Source organism: Theropithecus gelada, chromosome 10 (genome assembly GCF_003255815.1).
Source record: "Theropithecus gelada isolate Dixy chromosome 10, Tgel_1.0, whole genome shotgun sequence".
NCBI lineage: Eukaryota > Metazoa > Chordata > Mammalia > Primates > Cercopithecidae > Theropithecus > Theropithecus gelada.
This window is the reverse complement of record NC_037678.1, coordinates 28,881,827-28,895,909: the sequence shown is the minus strand read 5'-3', so window position 1 is coordinate 28,895,909 and position 14,083 is coordinate 28,881,827. Positions and strand designations below refer to the sequence as shown.

At 41.7% G+C, this 14,083-nt stretch overlaps 1 protein-coding gene and 1 gene segment (V, D, J or C); one reads left to right on the top strand and one right to left on the bottom strand.

Moving 5' to 3' along the window:
* The window catches only part of LOC112633745, a 674,114-nt gene that overhangs the window by 259,742 nt on the left and 400,289 nt on the right, over positions 1 to 14,083 (top strand).
* Positions 1 to 14,083, bottom strand: part of ZNF280B (zinc finger protein 280B) — a 28,644-nt gene that overhangs the window by 11,716 nt on the left and 2,845 nt on the right. The window contains exons 2-3 of the mRNA XM_025400636.1: positions 9,937 to 10,339; positions 9,093 to 9,150 (exon numbers count right to left, since the gene is read on the bottom strand). The gene's annotated coding sequence lies outside the window, so the exon portion shown is untranslated. The remainder of the gene's footprint in view (positions 1 to 9,092; positions 9,151 to 9,936; positions 10,340 to 14,083) is intronic.

Here is a 14,083-nt window from a genome sequence, read left to right as displayed (position 1 = left end):
AGCTAATGAACGGACTCAAGAACAAACAAAATATGAATGGATCCAAAACAAGCGATAGAATTAGTAATCAAGAAACTACCCCAAATAAAAGCCCAAAATCAGATAGCTATGCTAGTAAATTCTTAACGTTTTAAAAAGAATTAACACCAATCCTTCATAAACTCTTCCAAAAATTAGAAGAGGAGAGAAAACTTTGCACATCTATGAGGCTAGTTATTACTCTTATACCAAAATCAAACCAAGAAATCATATTAAAAAAACTACAGGCCAATATCCCTTATAGAGGCAAAAATCCTCAACAAAATGTTAGCACACAAAATCTAACAACATATATAACAATTACATACAATGACCAAGTGGGATTTATTTAAAAAATACAAGGATGGCTCATTCTATGAAAATCAACCAACACTATTATCATTTTATTTTATTTTTTTAACTTTAATTTTTTTTTTTTTTTTTTTGAGTCAGAGTTTCATTCTTGTTGCCCAGGCTAGAGTGCAATAGTACGATCTCAGCTGACCGCAACCTCCTCCTCCCGGGTTCAAGTGATTCTCCTGCCTCAGCCTCCCAAGTAGCTGGGATTACAGGCATGCGTCACCACGCACAGCTAATTTGTCTGTATTTTTAGTACAGACAGGGTTTCTCCATGTTGGTCCGGCTGATCTCGAACTCCCAACTTCAGATGATCCGCCTGCCTAGGCCTCCCAAAGTGTTGGGATTACAGGCGTGAGCCACCATGCCCAGCCTATACCATTTTAATAAAGGACAAAAACCACATCTGTCTGCAGAAAAAACACTTGACAAAGGCTAACACCTTTTATGATTTGAAATAACAAAACAACTAGGAATAGAAGGGAACTTTCTCCACCACACAAAGACATCTGGATGAGACTCACAGCTATTATAGTATCATACTTAATGGTGAGACTGAAAGTTCCCCTGCCCCTAAGATCAGGAACAAGACAGATGTGCACTTTCACCACTTCAATTCAACACTACTGGAGGTTCTACAACCAAGGTAATTAGGCAAGAAAATGAAGCAAAAAGCATTCAGATTGGAAAGGAAGAAGTAAAACTATAATGGAGATGACGAATAGAAATAACTCAATTTTTTAAAAGGGCAAAGAACATGAATAGACATTTCTCCAAAGATGATATACAAAAGACCCAGGAAATATGTTCAGTGTCATTAATCATAAAAGAAATGCACATTAAAACCACCATGAGATACCACCTCACACCTACTAGGATGACTACTATTAAAAAACAAACATTGTTGGAAAAAAATTAGAATCCTCATGCATGGTTACTGGATTGTAAAATGGTATAACTACTATGGAAAACGGTACAGAAGTTCCTCATAAAATTAAGAACAGTACTATATGTTCTAGCAATCTTACTCCTGGGTATACATCTAAAAGAATTGAAAGCAGGGTCTCGAAGAGATATTGGCACACCCACGTTCACAGAAGCACTATTAAAACAGCCAAGGAGTGGAAGCAACCCAAATGTCTACCCAAAAATGAATAAACAAAATATATCATATATCATTCAACCTTAAAAAGGAAGAAAATCCTGTCATATGCTACATGTTTGAACCTTGAGGATATTATGCCAAATAAAATAAACCAGTCATAAAAGACAAATACCTTTGTATTTGTATGATTCCACCTATATGAGATAACTAAAATAGTCAAATTCATAGAAACAGAAAGTAGAGGCAGGGAGCAGTGGCTCACACCTGTAATCCCAGCACTTTGGGAGGCTGAGGTGGGCAGATCACCTGAGGTCAGGAGTTCGAGCTCAGCTTGGCCAACATGGTGAAACCCTGTCTTGACTAAAGATACAAAAATTAGCCACATGTGGTGACAGGCACCTGTAAACCCAGCTACTGGGGAGGCTGAGGCAGGAGAATCGCTTGAACTCGGGAGGCAGAGGTTGCAGTGAGCTGAGATCATGCCACTGCATTCCAGCCGAGGCGAGGCGACAAGAGAGAAACTCTGTTTCAAAAAAATAAATTAGCTGAGCGTGGTGGCACACAGCCGTAGTCCCAGCTATTCAGGAAGCTGACGCAGAAGAATCCCCTAAATCCAGGAGGCAGAAGTTGCAGTGAGTGGAGACTGCACCACTGTACTCCAGCCTGGGTAACACACCAAGACTCTGTCTCAAAAAAATAAGGGAAAAAAAAAAAAAAACACAGAAGGTAGAGTAATGGTTACCAAGGGCTAGGGGCAGAGGAAAAGGGTGAGTCTGTTGTTTAATGGGCATTGTTTCAGTTCTAGAGATCTGTTTCACATCAATGCAAATACACTTGAAACTACTGAACTATTAATTTAAAAACGGTTAAGGTGGTAAATTGTATGCGTTTTTACCACAATAAAACAATTCATTTTAAAAACAGGTCCCAATCGGGCATGGTGGCTCACGCCTATAATCCCAGCATTCTGGAAGGCCGAGGTGGGAGAATCACTTACAGTCAGGAGTTTGAGACCAGCCTGGCCAACATGGCAAAACCCTGTCTCTACTAAAAATACAAAAATGAGCCGGCATGGTGGCACACGCCTGTAATCACAGCTACTCAGGAGGCTGAGGCAAGAGAATCACTTGAACCCAGGAGGCAGAGGTTACAGTGAGACGAGATCAAGCCACTGCACTCCAGCATGGGCGACAAAGTGAGACTCTGTTTAAAAAAAAAAAAAAAGGTTGGACATGGTGGCTCACGCCTGTAAGCCCAACACTTTGGAAGGCTGAGATGGGAGGATCACTTGAGCCCAAGAGTTCAAGAGCAGTCCAAGCAATGTAGTGAGACTCCCTCTCTACAAAAAAATTTAAAAACACAGACACAGTGGCTCATACCTATAATCCCAGTATTTTGGGAGGCTAAGGCAGGAGGACTTAGCCCAGGAGCTCCAGACCAGCCTGTACAACATAGTGAGACCTAACTCTACAAAAAATTTAAAAATTAGCCAGGCATGATAGAGTATGCCTGTGGTCCCAGCTACCCAGGAGGCTGAGGTGGAAGGATTGCTTGGGCCTAGAAGGTGGAGGCTGCAGTAAGCTGTGATCACATCACTGCACTACAACCTTGGTGCCAGAGTAAAACTGTCTCAAGAAAAAAAAAATGTTTTAATTTAGCTGGGCATGGTGGCACAAGCCTGCAGTCGAAGCTACTGGGGAGCGGAATGAGGCAGGGTGGCAGCTGAGATAGGAGGATCACTGGAGCCTGGGAGGTCGACGTTGCAGTGGGCCATAACTGTGTCACTGTACTGCAGCCTGGGCAACAGAGGGAGACCCTGTCTCAAAAACAAACAATAAAAAAAGGGAACAGGATTTGAACACTTCTCCAAAGAAGACACACAAATGGCCAAGCAGCACACGAAATGCTGCTCAACATAATTAGTCATTAAGGAAATGCAAATCAAAATCACAATGAGCTATTACTTCACATCCACTAGGTTAGTTATAGCCAAAAACAATCTCAAGTGTTGCAGAGGATGTGCAGATATCTGAACCCTCATATACTGCTGGTGGCAATATACACTGGTACTCTGGAAAACTTTGGCAATTGCTCAAAATTTAAATATAGAGTTACCATATGACCCAACAGTATCACTCCTAGGTATATACCTAAGAGAACTGAAAATATAACATATACATAAGCTAGCTGACATATAGCAACAATGCTGCTACAAAGTGCAAACAACCAAATGTAAATTAATTGATGAATGAATAAACAAACTGTGGTATATCTGTACAATGAAATACTATTCAGCCATAAAAAGAAATGAAGTACAAACAGGCATACAATACGGTGTACCTTGAAAATACACTAAGTGAATAATGCCAGACACAAAAGGCCACATATTTTATTATTTTACTTATACAAAATGTCCAGAATAAGGCAAATTCATACAGACAGAAATAAAGTAGCAGCTGCCATGGGCTCCACGAAAAGAGGAATGAAAGGAATACAGCAGGTTTGAAAAATGGCCCCCAGAATATCAGGTCCTAATCCCTTAAACCTGTAAATGTTACCTTATTTGGAAAAAGGATCTTTGTAGATGGGAAAATTATCCTGGACTATACAGGTGGGCCCTAAATGCCATCACAAGTATCCTTGTAAGAGAAGCAGAGGGAGATTTCACACATACTCTAGGAAAAGGTGAAGATAGAAGCAAAGATTAGAGTGGCATGGTCACGAGCCAAGGAATGTCACATCCACAAACTAGAAGATGCAAAGAATGAATACTCCCCTAGAGTTTCCCAGGGGAGCACAGCCCTGCCAACATCTTGATTTAGGTCTTGTGAAACTTATTTTAGACTTCTGACCTCCTGAACTAAGGCAGAATAAATTTTTGTTATTTTATGCCACCAAGTTTGTGATAATTTGTTATAGCAGCCACAGAAAAGTAATATAGGGAGTGACTGCTAATGGATACAAGGTTTCTTTAGAGTTGATGAAATGTCTTGGAATTAGATATTGCTGATGGTTGTACAATTTTATAAGTATATAATACTAAAAACCATTCAATTTCACATGCCAAAGAGTGAATTTTATGGCATACAATTTATATTTCAAAGAAAAAAAATGCCTAGCAACAGGCTGGTATAACCCTCCATCTCCCAACAACTGCTGCTAAATTTTCAAAGCACCATTAAGCAGACTCAATTGGTAACAAGGATAATCGAACAATGTAAGCTAATCTAGCCAACAAAAAGAATTAAACTAGTATCAGGTGGTCAATTTATAAATTGTAGTGGGAGTCATACATTCCCAAAGATGGAATAGTTATATCTCCTTGCAGAGTGAACACTTCTCCAATATCAAGGACTTGGAAGACCAAATAAATTATATGTAGGATTACCAAATATGCTGGTATGACCAAGACAGTTGCAGTTTAAACTTCTATCTCTGTGTAATTACAGATTGTGCCACTCTTCAATCTTTAATAAGTCCTTCAGTTTAAATGACAAATTACATAGTCAACCTAGTTATAAGGAATCTAGAGATTGTGAGAAGCTGTGAGAGCATATTCTATGCAGGCCAGATAGGTCCTATCACGACTCCCTATGTAACCTGGATCTCTGTGATTGGGAAGTTCCCAGGGAAAAAACCCCAGTTAAGACTTCTGCAGAGTATTCACATTTTGTTTCAAACGTATACAACACTAATGCTTAAGCTCAACTCTCAGAATTGTATTATTCAGTATTATCCAAATGACTAATTTATACACTGAAGGGAAAGAACAAGGAATGGACCTATATACACTTGCAGTTTACAAGTATAAGAAGCTAACAAAGAATAAGATTAAAATAGTTTGTGCCAGGCCGGGCATGGTGGCTCACGCCTGTAATCCCAGCACTTTGGGAGGCCGAGGCAGGTGGCTCACGAGGCCAGCAGTTTGGGAGGCCGAGGCAGGGGGCTTACGAGACCAGCCTGACCAACATGGTGAAACCCCATCTCTACTAAAAATACAAAAAATTAGCTGAGCATGGTGGCGCACGCCTGTAATCCCAGTTACTCAGGAGGCTGAGGCAGGAGAATCACTTGAACCTGGGAGGTGCAGTGCAGTGAGCTGAGATCGTGCCACTGCACTCCAGCCTGGGCAACACAGCAAGACTCCATCTTAAAAAAAAAACCAAAAAAAAAAAACACTTGTGCCCACATTAACTAAGTGTTAAAAGCCAAAAGGTGAAAGTCACTATTCTCCTTTCACATATCAACTTGACCCTAAGGTAATATTGCTGCATTAGAACTGAGCTGGTGGGAGGGATGTTAAGAAATTAGGGAGAAATTGTTACTCTACAGAAAGACCATCATATAAGACCAAACATACACATTTGATGTTCTGATGTTTGCTATTTTGGCGGAACTACAGCTACAAAATGTATTGCATCAGTAGAATTAAAACATATCCCAGTCCACAAAAAACTAAGAGAGAAATTATACAGGAATGATCAAGAATCTGCACAGTTCTGATCATCTCATGACTAGAGAGAAAAGGAGGAGGGGAAGCATCAGGTATTTGAGAGGAATTTAAGACCACTCATTCAATAAAAGTTTGGTGGGCCAACAAGGTGCCATGCATTGGTCTGGGGATACAGCAGTGATCCAAAGTCCTTCACTTTAGGGAGCTGACATTCCAGAAGGGGTAGTCAGAAAATAATTGTTTTTAACAAAAGTAAGATGGTTATATGAACACTACGGAGAAAAATAAAGTAGGAAATGGAAGCAGGTTGATATTCATATAATATGAATATGGCTACCGGTGGAAGATTACTCCAGCAAAGGGAACAGCAAACACAAAGGCTCTGAGACCAGAGCATTTAACACATGCAAGGACTGATCAACAGGCTAACATAGATGGGCCAATGAAAAGGGTGACAAGTTAGAAATGAGATAAAAAATGAGCTGATTGTGGTAAAGGAAAACCAAGATCATGTAGGCCATTCTAAATTCTTCAGCTTTGGCCAGGTGCGGTGGCTCACGCCTGTAATCCTAACACTTTGGGAGGCCGAGGCAAGCAGATCACCTGAGGTCAGGAGTTTGAGACTAGCATGGCCAACACGGTGAAATCCCATCTCTACTAAACATGTAAAACTTAGCCAGGCGTGCTGGCATGTGCCTGTAGTCCCAGCTACTTGGGAGGCTGAGGCAGGAGAATTGCTTGAACCCAGGAGACAGAGACTGCAGCGAACTGAGATCGTGCCACTGCACTCCAGCCTGGGTGACAGAGCGAGACTCCGTCTAAAAATAAAAATAAAATAATAATAATACAAAAATTAGCTGGGTGTGGTGGTGGGCACCCGTAATCTCAGCTACTTGAGAGGCTGAGGCAAGAAAATCGCTTGAACCCAGGAAGCAGAGGTTGCAGTAAGCTGAGACCGCACCACTGCACTCCAACCTGGGTGACAGAGTGAAACTCCATCTCAAAAAATAAGTACATAAATAAATAAAAATAAAAATAAATTCTTCAGCTTTTACCCTGAGTGTGATGAGAGATTACTGGAAGGTTGTGAGTGAGAAGTAATATGATCTGATTCATTTCATCAGGATTGGTCTGGCTACTGTGTGGAGAATAGACTTCAGAGAGTAACAAGGGAAGCAGAAGACAAGAAGCTACTGAAATAATATAAACAAAAGATGATGGTAGTATCAGACAGGGTGGAGAAATGGAGATACTAAGGAGTCGGACTCTAGATCAAAATCTAGAAGGCCTATAAGGTTCACTGATGGATTGGGTTTGGGATGTGAAGGAGAGGAGGAGGACACATAAGAGGTAATGCTGAGCAGGTAAATCTATGAGATCAGAGCTCAAGGAAAGTTCTGAGGTAGGTACTTAAATTTTGAAGTCTTCGGTATGCAGCATTATTTAAAACACAAGACTGGATGAGATCACTCAGGGAAAGAGGTCTGAGATCTAAGCTCTGGCTCATTCCATTGATTAGAGATCATGGAGATGAGAAGGAGCTGGTAAAGGAAATTAAAAAGAAACAATTATTCACAGCCATTCCGGTGGGAGGAGAATCAAGAAAGAGAAGCATCCCAGAATCCAAAGGGGAGGAGAAAAGGAACAACTATAATATATGCTGCCAATAGATCAAATAAAATCAAGAAAATCAACTAAAACTGACCAATGGATTAATAAGCAAAATGGAATTCACTGGTGACCTCGACAACAGTGGGTTTAAAGGAGAATGAGAACAGGAGTTAGCAAATATGGACAACTCTAGAGAAATTTTCCTGTAAGGACAAGCAAATACAAAATAAAACAAGCAGATGGGAGATGTGGCATCAAAAACGAGACCTTTAAGGTGAGGTTACAGTACAATCAGTATGTTTGCTATGTTAATGATCTGGAGAGACAGAAAACTTAACCCTAGACAAAGAGAAGTCTTGCTAGAATAATATCCTTAAATTAAAAAGTGCACATGTAGAGGTTTTGGCCTTAGCAAGAAGTCAAATTATTCACAAAGAGTAACAGGACAATGCTTTGAGATCTTATGGAAAAGGGTTAAATGGTGGATAAATGGCTGTGGTAGCCATCCTCCAAGACCGACCTAAATGAATCCCATTTCCTGGAATTCACATAGATGTAGCCCTCTCCCACATTGTAACAGGGTTGGTCTGTGGGATCAAGCACATACAGCAAAAAGTGATGGTATGCCACTTCAGAAATTAGGTCATAAAGACTGCCCTTCATCTTGGGTACAAGGTCTCTTGAATAATTTGCTCTGAAGTAAGCCAGCTACTATAACACGAACAGCCCCACAGAGAGGCCCACAGAGTGAGGAACTGAGGCCTCTTGTCAACAGCCCAGTGAGTGAGCTTAGAGGCAGATGATCCAACCCAAGTCAATCTCGGAAAGACTGACAATCCAGCCAAAAGTTTGACTGAAACCTCATGAGAGACCCTGAGCCAGAACCAGCCAGCTAAGCCACTCTTGGATTCCAGACCTTCAAAAACTATGAGGTAATAAAATTTTTTTTAAACTACTAAGTTTTGAGACAATTTGTTACACGGCAATAGATAACTAATACAATGGGTCTCACTGAGCTGTAATTACAAATTGCTGGCCACAGAATTCACCTATAATCTCACCTACTGGCACGCAATGACTTCAGATGGCCTCCCCTGTCCTGCCATGGATTAAGCAAAGTGGAATTCACTGGTGACCTCGACAACAGTGGGTTTAAAGAAGAATGAGAACAGGAGATAGCAAATATGGACAACTCTGAAAGTTTCCTGAGGCAATTACCTCATGAAACAACAGCTGTTGAGAAAGGGGGTATGATAAAAGAAGTCAGCTTTATATAACTTAACATCCATGATGCTCTTACTCTCTTTTTCAAAAGATCTGGTAAAAGAATGCCACTATCACCCCCTCTCCTTTCTCAAGAAAGCAATTTACAGGGTTCCCGAATTACCTTTATCAATTGACCTGAACTAATCATACACATTCAGATTCCCTTAGTAAAATATTAAACACTAAAGAGCTATGTTTTAGCACAGGAACGGGCAAGAGAGCGAAACTGAAGGAAAAAAGATACAACTTTGGTCCTTATTAGGCAGACTTCTCTCTTCTTACCTCAGGTTTACAACGCAACTTTTAAGAACTTGAGCTATTCCAGGCAGAAGGTCACATCCTTGAGGTAACCAGAGAGAAGCGTTAGTTACTTACATGTTACGAGAATATCTGCGATCCCACTGCCTACCTGACATTGCCATTTGGGTGTTTATCAATCATCTCACACTTAACCAGAAAAGTGAACTGAATTCCTTTCCCCCAGATCTGTTCCTCCAATCTCCCCCACCTTAGCAAAGTTAACATCCCACCCGCCAACTGCCCAAATCAAAAGCCTTCAAATCACCCCAGGTCCCGGCTCTCACGGGAGGGACTCCATTAGGGACCCAGGGGCGGCCTTAAGAGTCCCTGCGGCCACGCAGTAAGACAAGACGCTGAGGTAAGGGAGAGAGGCCAATACATTCAAATGCCTTAAGGGGTCTGGGCCTACAGGTCTCCAGAATGGGGGAGGGCCTGGGGTTACAAAGCAGTTTTCAGATTTTTAAATACATTGAGCGCCAAAAGAAACCCCGCGGGGGCGATGGGGGAGGGGAGCGCACTGGGAGCCAGGAAAGGCCCCTTCTCCGGGAGGCCCGGGCCCAGCCCGGGGGTGGGGACGTCTGCGTGAGGGAGTGGAGGCTGATGTGAAAGTGGCGCCTGCTGAGATTAGGGAAGGGGGTGTGCGTGAGGGGATCGTGCGACCTGCTTCTGCCTTGCACTCCCCACAGAAAGCGGCTGCATTGCAAAGGCCGCTCCGGCAGCGCACCGCCAGGCGCGGGGTCGCCACCCGCAGGGCTGCGGCTTGCCAGGAAATCCCTCAAGTCTCCCCTCAGGGAACGCTGAAGCCGCGCCACGCCCCCGTCCTTACCGGTCCGGATCAGCTGCTGTTCTTGAGCTGCCGGCCACGCACCGGCCCCGGAGGCGCTCCCGCGGAAAAGCCGGCGGGGACTACGCCTCCTCAGGCCCCCGGCGCCGCCGACGCGCACGCCTCCACCCGCGCGCGTCCAGTGGAGACCTGCGATTGGCTGCCAGGTGCCGGCGCGAGATCGGCGCGGCTCCAAGCTGGGCGCATGCGCGCGCTCTGACGCCCCTGGTGGTGACTGCTGGACTTGGGGTCAGCTTGAGAGTGGGTGGGGTGGGGGCGGTAGCAATGCCCGTGAGGCCTTGGAAGGATGTTGGGTTCTGGATCAGGGTTCCAGACAGTCAGGGTTCCAGAGCTGAGGGGCATCCAAGCAGTCAGGGTTCCAGAGCTGAGGCTGAGGCAGCCAGAGCTCGGGGCGGGGGATAGTCTGCCCACCAGAAGTCCAGCTGTTTATAATTCTCAGGTGTAGTCCCTTTGCTGGCTCTCCATGCTTAAGGGATTGTGACGAAACAACTGAGCCTTACATCTGTCCTCTTCTAGTTAACATCTGGGGCCAGTCGAATCCAGCCTGCCACCTGTTTTTGTACAGCTGGCAGCAAGCTAAGAACAGATTTCATGTTGTTTAATGGCTAAAAAAAGGAGAATAATATTTTGTGGCGTGTGAAAATTATATGAAATTCAAAATTCAGTGTCCATAAATAAAGTTGTATTGGAACAACAAACATGCCCATTCCTTTAGGTATTATTTATGCCTGTTTTCCTGCTTCAACAGCAAAGTTGATTAATTGCCAGAGACCGTGTATGAAAAGCTTACAATAGTTAGTATCTGGACCTTTACATAAAGTTTGCCCACTCAATTTACTTGCAGGTTTTGATTTTTTTTAATTGACCAATTCTGCCAAAAGTCTATTTTAGCAATCCTTTTTGGGCGAGGGCGAGTAAATCACTTTTGGTTTCATTAATCTATAATGTTATTTTCTTATCTATTTCATCTATTTCTTCCACTCTGTTATTTCCTTCCTTCCTGTCGTCATAGGCTTGCTCTGTTACTCCTCTTTATAACTTTTGGAGAAAAATGCCTACATCATTTGCTTGTAAACTCTTTTCTCTTGTATTTAATGCTATAAATTTACCTTCAAGTACCAGTTTAACTGTGTCCCACCAGTTCTGCTTGGTAATATTTTCATTATCCTTCAATTAGTTATGTCCTAATTTTCCTAGTTGTTAGAAGTGCTTCTTCCCCAGTACCAGAAAGAAATAGCACTTGAACATAAATTTAATTTTCTCAGCAAGGCCATTTTTACTTTCTGCAGAAAGGGTACACTCGCCAGCAGTTTTGCCAAGAGTACCCTGAACAAAGGATACAGGGCTATTTATAACCTGACGCTTCCACCTTGCTGCTCTGTCCGGTTTCCATTGGCTGAAACGGAACCTCACATTCTGTGTTTGTCCCAATTGGCTAACAACTTAGAACTTTCTAACAGAGGCAAAGGCGGAGGAGAACAAGGGAAGGAGGAAGTAACTTGTGGAATGCTGAGAAAGGTAAAAACACCTCCAAATAAGGAAGAGGAATAGGCTATGACCTAATGCTTGCTTGGACCAGTATAAGCATGCCAGGGCAAATATTTAGGCTAAATTGTGGGAGCTAAGAACACAAAATACATTAATTCATTTATTACAGCTAGCAGATATCTAAGAATGTTAGCACAGGTCTTTGAATAAATTTTACTTCTAAGAGAAGTGACTATTTATTCCTAATTCGACAGGGAGGAAACTCTCTTTGAAGAGGAACCTCTACTTTACTTTTTACATAGTGATTCTAACACAAGGGTTGTATAGTATGTTATTTATTTTTGAAATCTATGACTTTTTTTTACAATTATTTATTTTTGAAATCTCTGAGCTTTTTAAAAGATATTTTTAACTGTATTATAATCAGATAACATGGCCTAAATATTACTGACCTTTGCATTTGAAGATTTCTGTTCAGTGAAGTGTACCTTAGTCAAAATGAAGAGATCATAGATATAAAGAAGATATTTGCAGTATCTAAAATGTATATATGACGCTGAGATGTAAAGATATTTGCAATATCTAAACTGTATATATGAAGCCAAGCGCAGTGGCTCACACCTGTAATCCCAGCATTTTTGGAGACCAAGGCAGGCAGATCACTTGAGGTCAGGAGTTCAAGACCAGCCTGGCCAACATGGTGAAACCCCATCTCTACTAAAAATACAAAAATTAGCTGGGTGTGGTGGCACGTGCCTGTCGTCCCAGCTACTCAGGAGGCTGAGGCACGATAATTGCTTAAACCTGGGAGGCAGAGGTTGCAGTGAGCTGTGATTGCACCACTGCACTCCAGCCTGGGCAACAGAGTGAGACTCCGTCACAAAAAATAATAAAATGAAAAATAAATATATGTGAAATGATCTTCTTTTGGCTTCATAACAATTCCAATATCCATCAGTAAATTAGTATCAACCAAAATTCAGGCTTTATTCAAATGTCGCTACTTTTTCCCACCATCCTTTTTGTTCCAGATTCCCATGCAGGATACTGACTTGTACTTAGTCATTTTGTCTTCTTAGCCTTCTCTGGTCTGTGACAGTTTCTTAAACTTTTCTTGCTTTTCATGACCTTAACAATTTTAAGAAGTAAAGGGCAGGTATTTTTCAGAGTGTCTCTCAATTTAGGTTTGATGTTTTTCTAGTGGTTACACTGGGGTTATGGTTTTTAGAAGACTATCACAGACATGATGTGTCCTTCTCGTAATTTCTCATCAGCAATCCATGCTATCAATATGACTTCCTACTGGTTTCTCCACTGTAAATTACTTTTTCTCCCCTTTCGTACCCTATTCTTTGGGAGTAAGTCACCAAATCTTGCCTACACGCAGGAAGGCCATGAGGTCTCATTAAGGGAAAATTATCTGTGCAAATTACTTTGCAACTCTTCTTTAAGGAAGATTTGTCTCTTCTTCCTTTAGTTTTAAATTAATCAAAAATAGGTTTAGTTTTAAATTAATCATAAGTAAATAAAATTAAAAATTTAGTGTCTCAGTCACACTAGCCACATTTCAACACATCAGTAGTCACCTGTAGCATATTGGACAGAGCAGAAGTAGAGCATTGTCATCATCACAGAAAGATCTATGGACAGCATTGACTTAGATCTTTAGTGAACCTTTCTTCTTTCCAAATATATGCATTTAAAAATACAAATTCCCAGGAACTGTGTTAATTCCACTGCATAAATTTTGTGCTTGTTTTCAATACCTTTCAATTCAACATTTTCCTTTTTTCACTGCAATTTCTCAGAGGAGCTATGGGTTATTTAGAATGAGGACCAGGACTGGGGTGAGATAAGCAAGGAGGCTGGAGTGCATTAAGGAGAGATGCACCCCCAGCTTCAGGGATGGCACGTTGTCACCTTAGGTTCCCTGCTTGCTTCACCCTAGTCCCAGCCCTGTTTAGAACTGTATTGCCTAATTGAGGGACTTTGGGGTTTTTTTCAGTGATCTTTCTGTTACTGATTTGTAAGTCGATTCCCCTACAGTCAGTGGGGAACTACAAAGAGCCCCATAGCTAACATCACAATTAAAGTAAACTACTATACCTGAGTTTGAGACCACGCAAAGGACACCCATGAAAGCCACTTCAATTAGTAAAGCATTTGGAATAGCCAATGCAACTTTGAATGCCAAAGTGGGAGAAATGAAACTACCACATGGAGGATTATGCAAAGCTACAATAATTAAGATACTGCAGCCTTAGCACAAGGATAGAGAACAGGACAAATGAAATGAAATAGATTCCAGAAACACATATATACAATCATCCCTGGTTCACACAGTTTCCACTGCAATACAGTAGGGAACGAGTGGTCTTTTTAGTAGGAGGTGCTGATTGATTTGGGGTATGCATATGAAAAAATTAGTCTCTGTGCCTTATCACACCATTAACAAAAAATCAGTTTGAGATGTCTCATCTAAACAATAAAGCTTCTAGAAGAAAACATAGAAGGAATATCTTTATGTCCTTGGTAGACAATTTCTTAAATAAGACATATGAAAGATAAACCTTAATGTACGTATGTACACCCATAAAGCCACCATTCAGATCCAAATATGGGACATTTCCAGTGCCCCAGC